General features: G+C 37.0%; 1 long non-coding RNA gene and 2 pseudogenes across 2 annotated transcripts; all 3 read left to right on the top strand.

The window, feature by feature from the left end:
* The first annotated feature begins 10934 nt into the window (after window positions 1–10934).
* LOC113280311 lies at window positions 10935–12417 on the top strand (annotated as a pseudogene).
* A 1723-nt stretch (window positions 12418–14140) lies between these two features.
* LOC113280310 lies at window positions 14141–16519 on the top strand (annotated as a pseudogene).
* A 1066-nt stretch (window positions 16520–17585) lies between these two features.
* On the top strand, window positions 17586–20705 carry LOC113278331. 2 transcript variants are annotated; one of them, XR_003325445.1, is made up of 3 exons: window positions 17586–18465; window positions 18550–18595; window positions 19429–20705. It is a non-coding gene; the product is annotated as an uncharacterized LOC113278331 (long non-coding RNA). The 2 variants fall into 2 exon arrangements; XR_003325446.1 differs by having other exon boundaries at window positions 17586–18595; window positions 19429–19643; window positions 20530–20705.
* Window positions 20706–21982: the final 1277 nt, after the last annotated feature.

Genomic DNA, 21982 nt, shown 5'->3' with positions numbered 1-21982 from the left:
TTTCATTTTGTTCTTATACTCCTTCGCACTATCGTAAGCATCTATACGAATCTCTTCCAAATCATTGAGCTGGAGTTTCCTATGGGCTCCTGCCTTGTCAAGTGAAAATTTTAGCTGCTTAACAGCCCAATAAGCTCTATGTTTTAACTCAACATGTAAATGACATGCCTTTCCATACACAAGACGATAAGGCGACATTCCAATGGGGGTCTTAAACGCAGTACGGTAAACCGATAAGGCATCAGTTAGCCTAGACGACCAGTCTTTCCGATTAGGATTAACTGTTTTCTCTAATATACGCTTTATCTCCCTATTGGAAACCTCTACTTGACCACTAGTCTGTGGATGATACGGGGTAGCTATCTTATATGTAATACCATATTTCTTCATCAAAAGCCTAAAATGTCCATTACAAAATTGCGACCCTCCATCACTGATTATATCTCGCGGTGTACCAAAATGTGTAAGTATATTATTTTTCAAGAACTCAATCACAAACCTATGGTCATTAGGCTTACACGCAATCGCCTTAATCCACTTAGAGACATAGTCTACAACGACAAGGATGTATAAGTTACCAAAATAATTAGGAAACGGACCCATAAAGTCAATACCCCACACATCAAAGACCTCAACAACTAAAATAGGGTTCAAGGGCATCATGTTCCTACGGGAAATTCTTCCTAATTTCTGACAACGCTCACAAGTAACACAGTGACTATGGGACTCTTTAAACAACGAAGGACAATAGAATCCACACTGCAATATTTTAGCAGCAGTCTTCTTAGCACTAAAGTGACCCCACAAGCATGATCATGACAAAAGGAAATAATACTGGACTGGTCACTCTCAGGTATACATCTTTTAATAATCTGGTCTGGACAATACTTAAAAAAATAATGATCATCCCAAAAGAAGTGCTTCACCTCGGCTAAAAACCTAGAACGATCTTGTTTATATTCACATACCAAGGTGCTTGGGTAACAAAGAACAGTTGTTCATCAGGAAAACTATCCCTAACAGGAGGAGAATCATTAAGGGTATCTACAACAAGCCTAGACAAGTGGTCTGCTACTACATTTTCTGCACCTTTTTTTTATCTCTAATGTCTAAGGAAAATTACTGCAACAATAGGATCCATCTAATCAATATAGGTTTAGTATCCTTCTTGGAAAGAAGATACTTCAAAGCAGCATGATCAGTAAAGATTATGACCTTAGAACCTAAGAGGTATGATCTAAACTTGTCTAAGTCAAACACAAAGCTAATAGTTCCTTCTCCGTAGTGGTATAGTTCAATTGGGCATCATTCAGAGTTTTGCTAGCATAGTAAATCACATGAAGTAACTTATTTTCTCGCTGACCTAGCACAACACCAATAGCATAATCTGAAGCATCACACATGATCTCAAAGGGTAGGTTCTAGTTGGGTGCCTGGACTATGGGGTCGGTAGTGAGTAAATTCTTAAACTTCTCAAAAGCCTCTAAACAAGCATCATCAAAGAAAAACTTAACATCTTTTGTTAGAAAATTGCAAAGAGGTCTAGAAATTAAGCTAAAATCCTTAATGAATCGACGATAAAAACCTGCATGCCCTAAGAATGACCTAATATCTCTTACGGTTTTTGGGACCTCTAAAGTTTTAATAATGTTAACTTTGGCTTTATCTACCTTTATACCCTTCGAAGATACGATATGCCCTAGAACAATTCCTGAACGAACCATAAAGTGACATTTCTCCCAATTAAGCACTAAATTCTTTTCCTTACATCTAGTCAAAACTAATGACAAATGATGCAAGAACTCATAGAAAGACGAACCAAACACTGAAAAATCATCCATAAACCCCTCTGGAATCAATCCGAGTTTAAGTAAGTTGAATCGAGACGAGGGAAGCTCAATGGAGCTTTGATACCCAAGGCCTCACCGGCATTACCAGGAGGCGTATTCAACTCGCAGAAACCATCATGAACTTTGAAGCATTCTTAAAAGAGTAACCAATATTTTTCGAATGACTTTCCTATTAAGCTCATTATCCTATAAGTCTCGTTCTAGTCAAATTTTAGGCTTAGGTTCGCGTTTGGTTTCGTTCTCCTAAGGCGGGAAAGAAGGGAACGGTGATGAAATCCGAACCCTTATCTTGTATGGCCAGTCCTTTCCTTTACTAGGAAATTAAAGCATCCGTTTTCAAATCCTCGGCATATATGCAAACGAAGGAATAAAGTAACTCGCTGATAGGAGATTCGCGAGTGTTTCGACAAACTTACCTCTCGTACCAGACGGGGGATGAACGGTTGAAGTCGACTCGGGTCACGACTCCTATGTCATGTACGAACCCGAGGGGCCGAGGCGATATCATAATTGCCGTCCTTCTCTGCAAACAGTTTATATTTAAACTACCCTTCCGTAGGGTTTAAAAAAATAAAGTCCCAAAGTCCACAGTCCAAAGTCCGAAAATAAAGTCCAAAAGAAAAATATAATCTAAAAGAAATTCTAAAAAAAAATAAAAAAAATAAAAAAAAATTGTCTCCCTCTCTCTCTCTTTTTTTTAATTAATTTTTATTCTCCTTTTCTTTCGCTCCTTTCGCTTTGCTTTTACTCCAAATCTTTAAGTATTCACCAAAAGCTTTGGCAAAAAAACATTTCGCTCCAAATTCCAAAATCTGTAAGGAAAAGACAAAAATACAGAAACGTAAAGAAGAACAAATAAAATAAAAATGAAAAACAAATAAAAACCTAATTTTTTTTTTCTAAAACCTCTAGCTTAAAGACAAGTCCGCGTCGGCGGCGCCAAAAATTGATGATATTTTTCAATGATGTTGTAGTAATAAGTTCGTTCAGGCTTTTGAAAGCAAAAGATTTCAGACTTATAAAACTTAAAAATAGAAAACTTATTGCAAAATTGATTTTAAGATATTAAAAGTAACCAAGACACTAATTCCACTATTACACATGAATGAACGATACCAAATATGTTTCAAAACTCTAACTATCCTTTAAGTCCTTTATTTCTTAATTCACACATAATCAAACATATTCCCAAATATTAATTGTATTCCCTAAGAATAGACTATCAATCAATTAAAAAAGTATAATCTATCAAATTGAATCACAAGTAATTAAGAAAATTATGTGAACATTTAGAACTCCGCAAAAGCGGTGATTGAATGAATTATAAATTGTAAATTAGAGAAAATAAAATTGTTACCAATCATTCATGCATAGATAGCTTTATCCATTGCCTTGGTTGCGCGAGAATTAGTTCCTCATCATGGAAACACGCTCAAAATTCATTTTTATTGCTCAAAGGGTGTTTACAAAGATGAAATGGGAGAAACAATGATAAAACAATGATTTTCTTTTCTCTCCCAAAAACTCCCCCCAAATGTGCTCTCTAGCTCTCTATTTATACACACAAATACACATCACTCAAATATATTCTTCCATAACTCCAAAATCTTCTTCTTTTTAATTAAAAATATCTTCAGAATTTTTCCTTCTCTTTATTCTATATATTTCTTTACTAAACCCATATCTTCTTTAATTCGCAGAATAAAATCCAAGATAAAATCTTCTAAGGATATCTTTCTTGTTTAATACAAGATAACTTCCTTTTTCGTTAAAACTTCATGTTTGTAAGGCAAGAAGATATTTTTATCTTAAAGATAATAAATCCTTTATCGTTGAAACCAAATTTCTCGCCAATTTTTTCTTTTCAAATCAAGGAAGAAGATGGATCCCCCCTTAACCAGTAATGGGGTGCGATTAGAAGTTGGTTCCCTGGAGTTCCCCTTATCAGTTAGGTGCCCCTTTTCCAAAACTGAGAGTCTGAATAACATGTGTCCTCCGGGGGTCCAAATAACACTTTTTGAGCAACTTTTTCCACACAAGTGTATTTCTCCAAAAACACCTACAGAAACATAAAAACACCATAATAAGTACAAAATCAAGCACTAGCAATAGAGACACTGAGGACAATTCATACACAAAAATGTGTCTATCACTTTCTCCTGAGAAGTCCCAAAACCACCGTTTCTGGAGTAATCATCATCTCTGGAAGACGGGTCTGTAGATCATCCTCTATGGAAGTATCCTCTCTAGAAACATCATCTTCAGAAGTGTTACCATGGGATTGAGTCATTTTCCAAAGTTGTTGTGACATCCAAACACGAATTTCGTCAACACAGTAGAATTAAAACAGCTAGATAATTATGATGCTCACATCAGTGTCTACAAAAATGGTAATCCTTAAGTCTTACCTATTTACAGTTTCACGAACTTAGTGATAACAACGTAAAACTCCGAAAACTTGCTTACTCCATCAAACCTGCAAAAGTGAGCAACAAACTTATTATTCAAGAGTCAACACCGACTTTTCACGAAACTATGAACAATTCACATAAACTCCTCATGTGAACGTTTCAAGATTTTATACCGCAAACACACATCATAAAATCATGAAATACAATTGTTTATCTCCAACAATTACTTAAAAAAGTCGTTTTATTTTTTATCAAAAAAAAAACTCACGTGTGTAAAAAAAATTCTTTTTTTTTTTTATATTTTTTACTCATTCGAGCATTCGTCTATGAAACGAGGGTCTTTTATATTTTTGTAAAGGTCCACATATTCCAAATAAAATTTTGAAAGTTCATAAATAAATTTTATCATGAACTACAGCTCTTTTCAAAATTCCTTTAACTCTAAGGATCATTATTCATTTATTACTTTTACTACGAACGAACCTACTTTTCTAAAAGTATTCGTGAAGATTCATGTTTTGAAAACAAATTTGGGTTTCCATGAAACCTCATAAACAAAACTTTCTCTACTGCAACTAGACCATGTCCATTCAAGAATTTATGTATCTCTTCCATGTTACGGATTTTTGCTCATTCCTTAAACTAACGAACAAACGGGCATATATACGTTTTCTAAAACAAATTCTTCATAAATACTATGCATGCATGCAACTATGGGATTTTTTTTTTGTGAAAAACTCATGAAATCATAAACACACAACAACAAAAAAAACTGGCTTACCTGGTCGGCGCCGGCCGGACAGTGATCAGCAACGGGAGATACGACTGGAATCCGGCGGAAACTTTTCCTCCTGCTGCTTCTCGTGTGAAGACAATGAAGAGAGGGCGGTGCTCGGTCAATCAAAAACAAAATTTTTAGGGTTAATTACCTTTTATATCAATTTTTTATTTCCAAAACCTAATAAACATGGTTTCCTTTTTTGGGTTTGGGCCCGCGAACGCTAAACCGACCAAAATTGGGCTTTTGACTGACCAAATCAGCATCACATCATCTATCCGTGTTCACAGAATGACGCTCTATCATGCTATCAGGGTCCACACTTGAACATTTGCTCGTACATGATACTATTGGAGCAAATCGTGGATTCTGAAAATACCTTTGTACAACTAAGTTCAACCACTGATCTCGTCGAATGAAAATCACCATTCAATGCTTATTGCGGAACATGATTGTCCCCTACTAAGAAGGGACTTAATGTAGATGGTGGATTTTCAACAAAGGTCAAAACCGTAAAAACATGATACTGCATGTTTCTGACACGGCTTTCAGGCATGTGACGATTCATATTTTATGAACCATGATGAATATGTTTATCGAAAAACCTCCACTAGTTGAGCGTTCGATTCCTCGAATTTCATCATGCCATCTATGTAGAATAACATAATTGGGCGGTTCTCCGTATGATTGGGAATTCAACGCCTTCAGGACGTCGGTGACACTCACTGTTCCCTGACTATGTAGAGAGACTATGTATAGACTCAGGTGGTTCTCCGTAAGATTGAGAGCATTAACGCCTTCAGGTTGTCGGAAACGCTCGTTTCTCTTTGACTATGCACTTTTCAAAATGTGTATGACGCTTTAACTGGCTAATACCCTTTCTGCAATAGATTAATTCTACCATGACATTCGTCACTGAATTATTAGAAGATAATCTATTTTATCTCATTGCTCCGGTTTCATGATCGAATCCACGGCTTGATCTCATGAAATGACAATAGACAACTATCTTATCTCATTACTTCGATTTCATGATCGAATCCATGGCTGATCTCATGGAATGGTAATATATAATCTTATTATTCTGATTCCATGGTCAAATCCATGATCCCATGGAATGGTCATGCTTATTTTGTTATTCCGAATTCATGGTCGAATCCACGGCTGATCCTATGAATTGATAATAAATAAATACTCATCTTTATTACTCAGTTTCATGAATTATTCTCCACTAAATTTCATATATTAGTAATAAATACTCAACAACCGGGCATCAGGACCATTACTGAGTAAGCCCCATAAAATGGTGCAAGTGTACTCGACAATGATGCACGACCGAGCACCCGAATGCACAAACGAGCATTCGAAAATATGGATAAATGAAGAATCCTACACAAAACAGGAGAAAAACAATATTAATAAAATAATAAGAGGCGCTCATGGGCCGGGCCCACCGGCTAGCCGGCCGTGCGCTAGCCGTGGCCGGTCCCATGCCTCTCACATTATTTTTCTTTATTTTGTTATTTTCATGAACTCATGAAAACTCCTTGATTCTAGCAACTTTCCTTGTTTGAGCAAAACTCACGGTTTCTCCATATTTTCATGGTTTCATGAGAAATAATACTATAAAATAGGGAAAGGTATTGTGGGACCGGGCAACCTAGCCGCCCGGCCATGCCCAATCTGTGGCCGGTCCCACACCTTGCAATCCCTAGTCTTTCATAATTATTATTTCCCTAATCTCATGAAACTCCTCCGTTTCAACAAAACTCATGGTTTCTCCATAGTTTCACGGTTTCATGAAAAATAATAATATAAAATAGGGAAAGGTGTTGCGGGACCGGGCAACCTAGTCGGACGGCCATGCCCAAGCCGTGGCCGGTCCCACACCTTGCAATCCCTAGTCTTTCATAATTATTATTTTCCTCATCTCATGAAGTTCCTTAGTTTGAGCGAAAATCATGATTTCTTCATATTTTCTTAAATATTGCTCAAATCATGAAAAAAGCCAAAAGGCAACATGGTCACACGACCGGCTAGCTTCTCACGGCAATGTTAAATGTGAAAATATTTTTATTTTAAGATTTACAAAATATTGATCAAATGAGCATACATGCTCATTCGAGCATAAATCAAGAATTTCAGTCAAGATCAAACTCTTCTGAAAATTCAACATGTTGCTCAAACGCGCGTCAGAAAATACTGAAACTCTCAGGACTGAGACACGGACATTATGGTGACACAAGCATGCTTCCTTGACCGACTAGGATAATCCCTAAGGCTTGTACAAAGCCGGTCCACACATGTTCACAATTTTGACCTAATTTGCTCAATTGCTCATATTGAGCCCAAACTCTTTTCAACCAACCTGGAGTTTGATCAAACGACCACCAGCTGGTCCCACGACCACCAAGAGCCGGTTCCATGCCCTCTTGGTCGGTCCCACACTTTTTCATAATTAGGTTTTACCACCTAATGCTGAATCGAGCAATATTTCAATAAATGATGAAACCGTCATTTAATCATCATTCTTTCACCAACCAGCCAACTGAGGACTCTGGTGCATGCTCACTCGAGCATTTGGGCGCCACATGGAAGTACATCATCCCATGTAGTCGGTCTCTCTATCACTCATGACCTATTTTCAGTGATTCATCGATTGACAAATAATTGATTTAAAATTAGGGTTTCGAATAAATGCTTCACGAATCATCATTCAGAGCAAGATTCAAACACTAATGAATTTATGTTGATTCAACAATCATCATCTGGATTAATCATATAATATTTGGTAGTCTACCAATATTTTAATTAATATTTTATTGGGTCACGTCACCAATCAATAATTTGTGAATTGAGCAACACTTTCTTAGTTGCTCAAATATTGATCCAACTATCAAATTCAGTAAATTATCAGTAATTTACTAAAATGAGCAATACTTGCTCAGTTGCTCAAACATTGATCAGCTATCAATATTATCAGTAATTCATCATCGAATTTACAATTTTTTGCTAACACGCAATGTCAACATCATTCAAAGAACAATGCATGTTCAATCCATGAATCACTGAGTATTCGTCACTCATGCTCAATTCAACAAAATCTAGACTCACTGTCTAATCAGTCAATAATTGACTAATTAATACACGTCTGTCATGAAGACTCCACGATTCTTGAGACATCAATCACGTCACATTGGGGGATATCAATTATGGTTTTGTTCTAGCGGCTTACACCACGTGGATTCATCCATAATGAGAAATGTGAGTAAGTCGTGCAAACGGTTGAAGGAGTTAGCAAAGTAGTGGGTGGATGATTAACCTAGTCTCCGCACGACGTGGAATTGGTTTCACCACGATTTCCTGCTTCCCCACTCTTTCACTCAAGAAACCGTCACACTTACAGGGATCAAGGTCTTTACTATTCTGGCAATATAAATAAGTCTCTGAATCCATGATTGAAGGACATGATTATCAACAATCATCAATTGTCTACATAGAATTTCTCGAGTAACTACTCTCAAGAATTCATCAATCTACCATAACTTATTCGAACTCCTCAGTTCACCAAAATTTGCAGAAACCTTCAACACATCCACAATCCTTGATCATCACAGATCCCACACAATTCTCATCTTCCCTCCTACAGATCAACCCATCTCCCTCTTTGCGACCGAATTGACCCTGGAACGACTATTGACTTGGTTTAGGCCGGACCTACAGATTGATCTCTCGAATCTAAGCACTCCCTTTGCAGTGCATCTGTGTGAGGTTAAGTAGTTTGCTCGGTTGAGGAGTCTCGAAAACACGCTCGTCTCTTCACTTCCCTAAAAAACCAGCGAATCGTTGTTCCCCATCCACAACTGTATTAGAAAATGACACTAATGCCCTTATCATTTAAAAATTTCTGTTTTATTTATTTATTTTTTTAAAAATTATTTTAGATATATGATTTATTTTTATTTTTATTTTTTATGTATTTACAAAACCTAGATCTAGGTTTGGCGGCACTTCACTCTTTAACTGGTTCGGCTAGCTCGAGCAAAAAGTAGGACAACCGAATTTAGCAGTGTTCTTCATAAAGTGAAGTTCGACTAATATTTTCGTGTTTAATTATCAGCCGAACTGTTCATCAGCACATCAAAATAAAGAACATGAGTAGTTCAACTTATAATTTGTTTCAATTGTAAGCCGAATTTCACTCTGCAACTGCCATAAAACCCTATTTTTTTCGATTTAAACCTAATCTATCAATCAAACACAAGAGATTAAGACATCGGTTTATGGGTACTTTTTATTGTACATTTCCTTGCAACGAGGATCTGGTTCTTACTCTCCAACATTACTCAATTCAATTTCTACTTCAACTTTTTCCTCTTCTTTTTTACTAATTGCAAATTAGAAAAACGATTGAAGCCTCTAAAATTATTCAAAGACGATGAAACTTGTGGTCGGGCTGGCATCTGTTGGAGTAAAGAAGTGAAAAAGGAAAAACAAAATTAAGAAAAAAATAAATAAGTAAAAAACAATAAATAAATTAATCAAAAGTATCTTAACTAGACACCCCTTATCAACTTACAAAGCCTTAGAGCAACTGCAATGGACGAGTAAACCCAAATTTTCAGTCGAGTGGGCTGGCTTAGTGGGACGGACCATCGATCAAAATTTGATCAAAGAGTAAAATCCAGACCAAATTTGGTCTGCGATCACGACCAAATCCAAATATAGTCGGGCGTTGATATAATCTCCGCTACACATCGGGCGTTGATATAATCTCCGCCATTCATCGGGCGTTGATATAATATCCGATACACAAGGGGCGTTGATATAATGTACGCCTGAAACAGGGCGTTGATTAAATGTACGCCCGATGGGGCGTTTATAAAGTTAACGCGCGCAATGGGGCGTTCATATACTTAACGCCCCACTCCAATTTCTACTTCACAATTTATGAAACTTGCATGGGGCGGGCTTTATACCTCCGCCCCGTTTTTTTTTTTTTGTTTCTGAAGCGTAGACTATACCAACGCCCCACTCGGGCGTTATCTTTACCAACGCCCCACTCGGGCGTTATCTTTACCAACGCCTGATCCCAGGCGTAATGTTTATCAACGCGCCACCAAATATACTATTTTCCCACTACGCCACATGACGGACTAAACCCAAATTTGGTCTTTTTTTTAGTCTTTGGTCTTTGGTTATACTCGCACCACTGTGGACGCTCTTAGATACTCCTTTTAGGGTTGCCCAAATGGGCTTTTAGGCATTTGGTTATCACTTTGTAATCGGTTTCCCTTCACATCTTCTTCTGGAATCGGTCTAAATCGTAGTATTTTCTGTGACTTCTCATCATCATCATCTGCTGTTAATAGTACCATGGCTCATGTCTGCGATTCTTCTATGGATGCTGTTCAGAGACGTCTTAATGTTCGAAGATGAGTAAGAACTTGTTTGTTTGCAGCTGACTCGGCGTCTGAATCTGAGTCAACCCCTGACTCGGACCGAGTCAGCAGTCAGACTGTTTTTTCCATTTTGAGTCAGATCTGACTCGACCTCTGACTCAGACATAATCCCTGACTCGGACTCATTTGAGTCAGGTAACAAAATACCCCTGACTCATGGGACCAAACCACTGACTCACTTATTCCCGAGTCAGGTGAGTCAGATCTGACTCAAAACAAACATATCGACTCAGATACAGATGAGTCAGGTGATTTCACTCAGATCCAGATGATTCAGATCCAGACGACTCAGATGAGTCAGGAGTAAACAAACATGGTGTAAGTTTTCAAAAAAAAAATTTAATTCTTTTTTTGGAGAATCTGACATAAAATGAATAGATCAGGTTTATCTGATGAATTCAGTTGTTAATTGATTGTTCTTTAGTGAATTTGAATGCTTATAAATGACACAAGTCTCTTATTACTTGGCCAGTAACGGTCTGCTACCAAGGTAACCTTCCTCTTGTTTCGACGAATACCTGTTGCAGCCATTGTCATGAAAATGAGGAGGAAAACTACTTGGGTATGTTTCTTGTGTTACAGTAATTTCCTACTTTCAATTTAAGGGCTCATTTCCATAATTTTGGTTTGTGTTTCTGTTGCAGGGGTTAGTAATGCTGGATAAAGAATTGGGTATCCCTTCAGAAGATTGCATGTCTCTAGTTCGAATTCTGTGTAAGGCAACATCAGATGGCAAGTGGGGGGAGCAAGAATGTAAGAATTACTGACCTTGATGTTTTTCTCTGTGCTGTTATTTAGAGACGTGCATTACAAATTAGAGAACTCAAAAAAAAAGATCCGTGTCACACTGTCGCTGCATAAAAGAGAGAAAATAAGCCTCTCTAAATTGGTCTGAACCCAAAACACTTGGCCATAAACAAGAGCAAGAAGATTACTAACTCCTGTTTGTTTTAATGACCATGTGAGAGTACGCTAGTCTGTTTGTGGTTCACACAGCAGCAGCTTAATTCTGACTTCTGGCTCCTTGTTAATGTAGTGGATTAGCTACTCATCATCGTCCGACATGTGAAAAATACATCCAAACCTTGATTAGTTGCGCCGTTGCGGATGTTAAGTATGTAAATCGTGAAGAACTGAAAGATCTAGTAAAGAAAGCTGATGCAGGTGAAGTAAAGATACCCCTTTGTTCAGACTAGTTGTTGACAGTTTCTTATTCGAATGGTAGGACCATGTTGAACAAGGTTCACTTCAAGAAGCTGTTGACATGAAAACATTCCACAAGTTAACCTATAAGTACGAGCACCAAATACATATATGGCAAACCAAGTGTGAACCCCACCCGCATGCTTGCACCAAGAACTATCATAACTGAAACCTATATATAATCATTTGTATTTATTTTATTGATTTTGTTTTTCTTCAATGTATTAGACTTTTCCTGTGCCAAAATTTGAGGAATGGATTAGATAGTCGTAACTTTTATGTGTTCCCTCGTTACACCTTGTGCACACTTGAAGCCTCACTTTCAGTATATTGCATTAAAATTTCTGTAGTCCACAATCATGGCTTGAATTCCATCGCTTTCTTATCGCTTCACCCTTTTCCAGGCGGGTGATACTTTAATACATTTGTATCACAATTTTATCACCGAGTTCGAGATTAAGATCAATCTTCTCAAGCTTGCCTGTTTCTCTGTTATAGTGTCTCGGTAATATTCAGAAAAAGAAGCTACCATTGGTTATCTTGAGGGAAATATTGAGAAGCTGCGTGCAACCAGAGAAACACATACAGAGGAACCCGTTCTCTATATAAAGATGCAGATAGCTGCCTTCAATACTACACTCGATAGCATGACTGATATGGATCCCTCTGTTTATGCAAGCAACTACTTGGTTTCATCTCAGTATCATAAGTGACGTCAGTAATCCTCTTTATTCAGCATACACTCCCGTGGAGTTCTTGTCTGAAACATTCAAGTTGGTATGTAATAAAACTATTTAATGAGTTTTAAACTTGTTTTGATTAGTGTTTACATTAAAGCATGGACCCTGAATTCCTACAATGTAGCTGAACTTATGATGTTGTTAGAGACACTTTGGTAGATTTTACTGTAATAGCTGAGGTTACAAAGAATTCTGGAATTTGATTTATCATTTTGTATGCTGAATTTGATTATTTTTTGGTCCTGCATCTTTTAGTTTCGTTTTCATATCTTCCTTATATTCTATCGTTCTGTCTAGCTGAACTCATGATGTTGTACTAGAGACAATTAGGTTTGTATTAGCTAGACATCTTTTACTTCCGTTTTCATATCTTCCGTATTTCTATAGTTCTTTGAACATGAAAACAATAGTATAGTAATTGTTGGAGGAGAAACTTGATGCAGTAGAGGTAATTATCAACTGCCTTGGATGGTTACACTTGTTCACTTTCCTGAGCTATCTGTGAATGCACATCCTTTCGTTGTATTTGAGGGCTTGTTACTTTTCTAATGTAGCAATAGCAAAATGCAATATTAGATCATTATTGATTTAAGAGGAGCATACTTATATAAGTAAATATGTGCTTACGATTGGTTGGCTGAATCAAGTCTAGGCTATATAAGCTGTTTCCCCATATTTGATCCTCTACTAGTTTATGTTACATACTAGTTTCTCTAGGTCTGTAAGTATTTTTTTATGTTACATGTTAAGAGCGTGAACAATCTATCCTTGCTCTTGCTTGGTGATAACATATATAATTTCGGGGAGCTGCTTGCACACCCAATAGTAACTCCATCGATACCAGAGTATTTAATTTAACTATTTAAACCCGTGTAGCTTTGAGAAAATACAGTGTTAACTGCAACTTGTGCTGTTGCTGTCTCGTGTCACTGTGTATATCAGTGAATTGGCATATTTTGGTGAAGCATATTCTTATTTGTTTGAATTTTGTTGACCACTTGTTAATGTCGTTGCACTCTTGTTTCCATTAAATCTGTGCGTGTCTTAACGTGCAATTCTGGTTTTAGTAAAAAACAAGGGCTCTAGGGGACTATATAAGTTGTGTTTTTGTCTGATCTCGAGTATATAAAGTTCATAAGTGAAGTAGGTCTTAAGCATGTGTTGCCTACCTATTCTTGTACCTTTAGGGTGCATGTTTCATTTTCTCTCCTTGGTGGGTTGCAACCAGTCTATACAAGGCTTATGAGCATAAGCTATATTCATAATCCTTTACTGATGTTGGTTTTTAAAATGACAAAAGCAAGTGAATTTTTGTGGACAAACTTACAGATTTCGGTGTTTCATTTTATATCATTTCTATACAGCTATAATTTGACGAATTGGCTCAGAATGCTAATGCTTGTTTCTGTAAAGCCTGTCATAAAATTAAACTTATAATTAGGTGTCATGATTTTTCCATCAGGTTTGTTTTTCAAAAAAATTCTGAAATTGTAAATATTACTTACTGATCATTTGGATCTTGTAGTGTGTACTCCATGTACTGTTCGCTAAATGAAAGTTTTACAATTGGTGTTGATGATTTTTTTCTTCTTCGATGTATGAGACTTTCCTCTGTGCCATATACTTGTTACTTTATTTATGCCCTCAGTTACACCCAGTGCTCACTTAAAAGTTAAAACCTCGTTTTCAGCATTATATGGATGTTTTCTTAGTCAACAATCGTGGCTTGAATTCTATTGCTTTATTATCTCTTTCCCTTTTCCAGGTGGGTGATACTTTAGTACAGTTGTATCACAATTTCATCACTGAGTTCGAGACTAAGATCAATATTCTCAAGCTTGCCCATTTTGCTGTTATAGTGTCTCGGCAGTATGCAGAAAAAGAAGCTACCATTTGTTATCTTGAGGGAATTATTGAGAAGCTGCGTGCAACCAGAGATACACGCATGGAGGAACCCGTTCTCTATATAAAGATGCAGATTGCTGCCTTCAGACTCGAGATGGGAGAGCAAATAGAGTGCAAGAATCTTTTCGATGACAGGAAGACCATACTTGACAGCATGACAGATATAGATCTGTTTCTTTATGCAAGCAACTACTGGCTTTCGTCTCAGTATCGTAAGTCAGGTCAGGAATTTGCTCAGTATTATAACAGTGGTCTTTTAACAATTATACTCCATTGGAGTCCCTCTTTGAAACATTGAAGATGGTATGCCAGTAATTTTTTTTCATAAGCAATACACTTGTTTTGATCAGTCTTTACGTAAAAGTATGGACCACCCAGGATTCCCCTTAATATAGCTGAACTCATCATATTCTTAGATGGCACTTTGGTAGATGCTAGTTAAATAGCTGAAGTTAGAAAGAAAGTTTGGAATATGATTTGTCATTTTGGATGCTGAATCAGATTGGTATTTACTAGACATCTTTTAGTTTCGTTCTCATATCTTTCTTATGTTATGTTTTCTGAACATGAAAATAAGAGTAAAGTATTTGCTGGAGGAGAAAGTTGATATGTAGTAGAGGTAATTATTTAAGGCCTTGGATGGTTACATTTGTTCAGCTTCCTGAGCTTGTTGTGAATGGGCTTTAATGCCTTTCAGGGCTTGCTAAATAGTTTTGGGTGTAAATATATGTATTATTGGTTGCAGAATTGAATTTAGGCTGTTCCTTCATGTTTGATTTTCTAGAAACTACAAACTAGTTTCTTTGAATCTCTCAAGTGTTTTTTTGTTTTTCTAGGACCTAGCATTCGACTTATCCCTTGCACACCCTATAGTAAGTTCAACTACGCCAGAGTGTGTAACTATTTTAACCACTGTAGCTTGGGGAAAATACTGTGTTAATCATTCTGTTTCTTTCTCGTTTAACTATGTTTTAACAATGAATTGGAATACTCTGGTGAAGGGTTTATTATTTCTGTGAATTTTGTTGGCCACTTAGATTAATGTTGTTGACACTCATGTTGCCAGTAACTCTGTGTGCCTGTCTACATGCAATTCGAGTCTTATGCCACTGACGAATATGATTGAGCATGAGATTGCTGCCCGGTTGTGTTATTTAATAAGAACATGGGATCCAGGGGAGTGTATAAGTTGCATGCGTGTATGATCTCAGAAGATAGGAAGTTCATTAGTGAGGTAGGTCTTAAGGATGTATTGATTACATATTGAAGTAGCTTTGGGGTCATTTTTGATTTTTCTTTCTTCAGTGAGTTGCAATCAGTCTATTGGACACTTGGACTTGTTTTGTGAACCTAACTAAGTTACAGTTTTCTTAAAGTGACAAACAGAACTGAACTTTGTGGAGAATATTTAGCGGTTTCATATCTTAGTTGTTTATGGCTATATTTTGAAGAATTTGCTCAGAGTACATAAAGCTTGTTTCAGCATTAGGCATCAGGACCTTTCCATCGAGTTTGTTTTTCAAAGTTAAGAAATTGTAAACTACTTATTCGAATTTGCATCTTATTGTCTGTTCTCCATGTACTGTTTGCTAATTGAACTCTTCGTCATTTCTCTATAATTCCAGATAAACAGTCTTTTGAGGACTAAGGTGGAAAAGCTATACTATATCCTTCAGGCCTTGAACTCTGGTGATTTAGTTTGATATCAAGAACTCTGTGTTGTTCACAAGGCTGCTTTGAGCGCTCAACCTGCACTGGTACAAAATGAGAAGAAGCTGCGGAAAAAGATTAACATTCTCCGCTTGATGGAAATTCCATTGGGCATAACTGCAGAACACACTAAACAAGAGCCTATCTGTAAGTCCATTCTATCTGTTAGTGTTAATGATAAGTAACTGTGCATAATGGGAATGATGGTTTTTGCTTCAGGGTCGAACAGATGGTTCTTGGTCTCAGCTAGTCTACGGAATTGTATTTACAGAACGGTTAGTGGCTATCTCATTATCCTGGTTGATGCAATTTACATTTTCAAACATATTGCTGGTTATATTTTTAGCCTAAATTAGGCTGGATACTGTTTTTCTTTTCTTTTTTTGCTTACATAATTGCTCCAGTGTTAGTTTTACAACATTATTTCTCAGATAGTGGTTCACATCGCATGATTACATGATTTTAGACAATCTATAGGCATATCGTTCTGGAGTGTTCTGTTAATGGTACTATTTACCGTCTTAGCTCAGTGGTAGAGCGTGTGGCGTTTCGCCTCATGGTCGTGGGTTCGACTCCCGCAGACGGAGAACAAAGTTTATATTATAAGGCTACGATATAATATGAATCGTCAAACTCTGCGGCATTTACAGATTCCCTTCAAAAAGTAAGTACAACCATCTTAGACATGGTCTAGAAATAAATGCCAAGTTCTTGTTTTACCCTTACAGCTTTTAATGTGAAAAAAACATGTGCACTCATCTTAATCTTCAGTGGCATTCTCATTAATTGCGAAGCATAGCCTGTCCTCTTGATCTTGGGCTGGTACTCTAAAACACCAGAACATTAGAACTCTTTGCGGTTGAAGATGGAACTTCTCTACAAATCTATTCCAACCACGGCCTCTTAAAACCAACTGTCCAGCACCCACTACCGCGAACCTCATAAAGGATACAACGCCTGTCTTGTCAAGTACCGGAAGATCAATATTGTTTCCCTCTAAGATGTCGTCAGCCTCATCGACTCTCAGATATTCGATCAATGCTGGATATGTAATCAAATTCAGTCTAGATTGCTGGGGTGATACATCGGTAATCGTCAGCACCTTTATACCTAGCCGTACTAGGTTTGTTCCTCCCACTTCATGGATTCTGTCAAAGAAACGGAACACTGGATCGTGGACAGATTTCGGGAGAGCAAAACGTTGCAGATGAGCAGCTCTTGGATCCAATGGATCCACTGCAAGTAGTACTATATCATCCAATGGGGGTTTTGAAGCATGTAATTAGGGCTTTTGAATGGTTTTAGGGATTTTAAATCTTTAGTTTCTATAATTTTGGTTGGATTGGTAAAGGGTTTCATTTCTTTTTTGAGATTTATTGCATCTTCAAAACTGACGGTACTTGTGTGAGTTTAGAAACTTTTCTGGGTTCAAGTTTGTGTTTGATGAAATGGAATCATGCAAATAAATTTTGGTGACTTTTTTGTTGGTGGGTTTTATTGGTCTTGGCTGGTTGGAGTTACTCGTATTCGATTTTCTCCATTTGTAGGAAAGCTGAGACTTCATTATGTACTTGGATATACTACTTTGATTGGTTAATGGGTATTGGGGTTTCTGATGAATTATGCTTATGAACTTGAAAATGTATTTCAAATGTGAGTTTTTAGAGAAAGCATTTGTTTAATGCATGTGCTCATAGAGGTGTGAATTTGGTCTGGATAAAAGTGGGTCTGGAGTGATCTTAAAGAAGACTAAGATGGGTAGTAGGAGATTGCATTATGGCACGATGCTTGGTTAATGAATAAGGTGTTGAGGAAATGGATTGTTCTGGTCTTACTCTCAACAACAGCTTGGGATCAAGTGATGAGTTTAATCCAACAAAAATGGGTAATATGGAAAATCTTTGAGATTTTGTGGTACTGATGTCTTAAGTTTTGGTAAGGATATTTGGAAATGGCCACTTTCAAACTCTTGGTGGTTTTTCTGGCATCTTCTCTGTGGGTTGTGAAGGAAATTTGGGTTGCTGCTGCCTTTTGTACAATGGTGGAGATAGAGTTGTTTTTGAGGAGTCTGGTATTGACAGGTGGTTTGAGCTTTATGGGTCAAATTCTGCAATTCTTTGGGATAACGAGCAGGATAATTAAACTTGTGAGAGAAATTCAGTGTACTTTGGATCTTCCAGTTAAAGGCTTTATTGTCGTTTGTTGCGATGGCTTTATTTTGCCAGAAATCACTTTGGTCTTGTGTTAAGAGCTGTAGCTGGGTTTTGGCTGTGCTACTAACTTCATAGCTGAAATTCATCTGGTGTTTACTTTGGGGTAGGCCTATAGTTGGGAGTTGAAGCTGGTTTTTATTTCGCCAGACTCAAGTGCAGCTATTCATGCTTTTACGGCAAGTTAATAATCTTGGTATGTTACATCAATTTCTTATGATTGCATTCCTCTTTTTTTGGGCCTGTAGCCTGGAGTTGAAGCTGTTCTTGATTTCGTCAGACTCAAGTGCAGCTGTTCATGCTTTTATGGCAAGTAAATTACCTTGGTATGTCCCAACAATTTCTTACGTTTGATTTCATTCCTCCTTTTCTGCCCGACTTGGAATCGCCTGACCAAAATTACTTTCGAGTCGTACGGTATATTCTATTGTAATTGGTCAGGGTCTTTCTAGTTGGTTGATTGGTCTGTAATGTCATTTAGCTTTGCCTATCTATTTTTCCCTGTTGACGGATGTTATATATTTCAAATTGTAGTCAGGAAAGTCATATTCACACTGATATTTATAATCAGGGAATTCATATTCGCTCTGAATTCTTTCCTAAAAGTCTCTTTTAAGCAATAACTTCACTGGGTCCTCTTTTGTCCACAAGAGTTTTTTGAGTACTGGGTTCTGTTTTGGATTCTGAGCTGTGTTGTGAAGTACTGAGTTTTGACCATATTTTGGAGATGAGTAGCGGGTTTCATTTAGTTGATTAGAATTTAAGTTCGTGGTGGAAAAATTTGAAGGAAGTCGATGTTTCAGTTATAGAGCTAAACTAGGAAGTAAATTTAGTGGTGTACGGGATATATAACTTGAGATTGACAGTGTTATATTAGGGACTTGCATTTCACAAGTGCATTAGAGCTGTGAATTTATCGTAATAGAGATAGACACTACGGAAATTTATGGATCGGTGCAAGAGTTCTGAATTTTACTGTTGTTCTCAGCTTGTTGTGTTTCTGTATTTTGTGGCATGCTCCAATGTGAAGGTTATTTTTGTTGGAAGTTTAGCTGAGTTTATCAGTTTTTCATTCTGGCATGGTGCTTTTGCCATCTTCTGGAGACATCAGCGAATATGTGATTTGAATGGAATAACTAACTTTTTTCCTTGCTTGCAGATATGGGAATTTAAGTTAGGAAGATCTGGAAAATGAAGACTGCAGTCAAAGAGAATGTGGATATGGTACCATACAAATGAATGAATGATCCCGAATACCTGATGGAGAGTAACCGTAAGTTTATTAGACAACCCTCCTTCACAAGTTCAGCTGTGCTAGATGACCCACACAGAGGGATTCGCTCCAGTATGCTCGAGGATAACGAATCACAAACTGTAAGCCATTCTGACTAGATTACGGTTTAAATCTGGGTATTGAATTTCCTATTTGCTATTTACTCTCATGTTGGCTGAGAGAACATCCAGGCACGTAACTCACACTCCCCATATGGCCAATGAGTTTGATTAGCTTTAACTAGTAATCATATTCTAGCTGAGTAAGTCGAAGTATTACACCTTTCTTGACAATGGAGGCAGTTTATGGAGACCATAACAAGTGAGACCAGGGGAAGGATTCAGGCGATGATTCTTGTTTCCGTTTCACATAGGATAGGACCCTGGATTTTGACTTTTTTGATTAAAGACGTTGCAGGCAAACCAAGGACTAATAGGATCAGGGAGCAATAGCATATCAAAACTTATCCTTCAAAATTGATTGCAATCTTATGGACTGTAAGTAACTTGGAGAAATTTTATTTTGTGGTTGTAGTACGAATTTCAACTGATATTGGAATCGGGTATAATAGATTTATAGTTGGTGTAAAACTTTCGTAGCATCAGTCAAAAAATAGTAAAAGTGATCGACAACCCTCAGAAAATGAATGGGTGTACAGTCCTTAGTTATGATGCGTTTGATTCTGATTTCCATTCTCTCATCCACTGACATTTTTTATATACTTGAAAAAAATGAACAAGTAATGTTAATGTCTGCCTTCAACATCTGATTCCTGAATTGTATACTTCATATACTTGTAGTAATTTTATTACATTAGTCTGAGCTTGCTGATTGTGTCTCATTGACGACTTTGACCTTGGAAACCATAGTTTTACAGGGTCAATTTCAGTCAGAATTGTTGATCTAGTTCAGTTGCAATGTTTGGTTCTTTTGCGTAATGAGCTTACTAAAGCAATACCGTTGAAGGCGTCATCTTATTTTCGGCAGATTAATATATCGTATTGCCGGTTTGAATACCTGAAGAACTCAACTGACTGCCTCACTTGGATTTAATCTCAAATGTCCACCCACTGGAGTGTTGCCATTGTCTCTATGCTAAAATGGCGCACTGGAGGCTATACTCTGACGAATTTTCTTAGAATACTGAAAGCTTGTTTCTGTAGATCCACTCATAAAATGAACCTTTTAATTAGGCATCAGGATCTTTCCATTGTGTTTGTTTCTCACAAATATTTTGAATTTGTCATCTACTTACTGATGCATTGCATCTTGTTTTCTGTACTCCATATACTGTTTGCTAATGTAATTTTTCCTCATTTCTTTATAATTCCGGATAAAAAGTCTTTTCAAGTATCATCCTTCAGGCCTTGGACCCTGGTGATTTAGTTCGATATCAAGAACTCCGTGTTGTTCTGCTTTGATCGCTCAACCTGCATTGGTAAATGAGAAGAAGCACCGAAAAGATTAACATTCTCTGCAGGTAGGTGGCAGTGCTAGAGTTCATATTTTATGGATATTTATAATCAGGGAATTCATATTCGCACCGAATTCCTTCCTAACGTAGTTCAAAATTCTCTATTTAACTAATAACTTGACTGAGTCCTCTTTTGGTTCTGTTTTTTATTCCGAGTTGTGTTGTGAATTACTGAGCTTCTCGGTAAGGATATTTGGAGACGGCAGAGCAGTGTGTTTCATTTTCAAATTCTTGGTGGGTTTTTCTGACATCTTCTCTGTGGCTAAGAATAAGAAGAGTCCTGTTGTTAAGGAAATTTGGATTGCTGCTGCCTTTTTGTACCGACGGGAGATGGGGTGCTATTGTAATTTGTTTTCATATAAATGGTAATTGTGTCAGTGTATAATTTTCACGTGCTACGATGGCCGTCTTTCAATTCCGGGATTTCTATGTAGTGTTTAAACCGGTACATTAGAAATCAGTCGTAGTCGTTATATTCGTTAAGAACTCGAACACTTTGATACCATTGGCACACCAGGAATTCATCTCAACCGTCAAAGCGTTTTGTAAATTTTATCATTAAAGGGAACAACAGCTACATAATCTGAGTTTTAGGATCAATTTATATTCTTAACTAGTTTAGAACGGTCCGTGAATTATAACCTGAAAGGTGTCACTATCCATCCACAAAAAAATCCGTAAAAACAAAAGTAACAAAAAAATCCCAAAATTTGATGAAATCTCATAGAATTTGACGAAACCAATTTTCGGTTTCATCATAAAATTTGATGAAATCAATTTTGAAATTTCGGGTTTTTATATTAATTTTTTAAAATTTCGGATTTTTGTATCAATTTAGTTTAAGATGGAATTTTAATGAATCCCAATATTTGAGCGGAGTTTTTCTACCACAAGTTTGGTCACCTTGGATTTTTATGACTAGTTTTGAGTTCAGAATGTAAAAGAGAATGTCTTTTTCTAAAAGTG

The sequence above is a fragment of the Papaver somniferum genome, chromosome 5 (genome assembly GCF_003573695.1).
Source record: "Papaver somniferum cultivar HN1 chromosome 5, ASM357369v1, whole genome shotgun sequence".
Lineage (NCBI taxonomy): Eukaryota > Viridiplantae > Streptophyta > Magnoliopsida > Ranunculales > Papaveraceae > Papaver > Papaver somniferum.
This window is presented reverse-complemented; position numbering and strand designations above follow the sequence as displayed.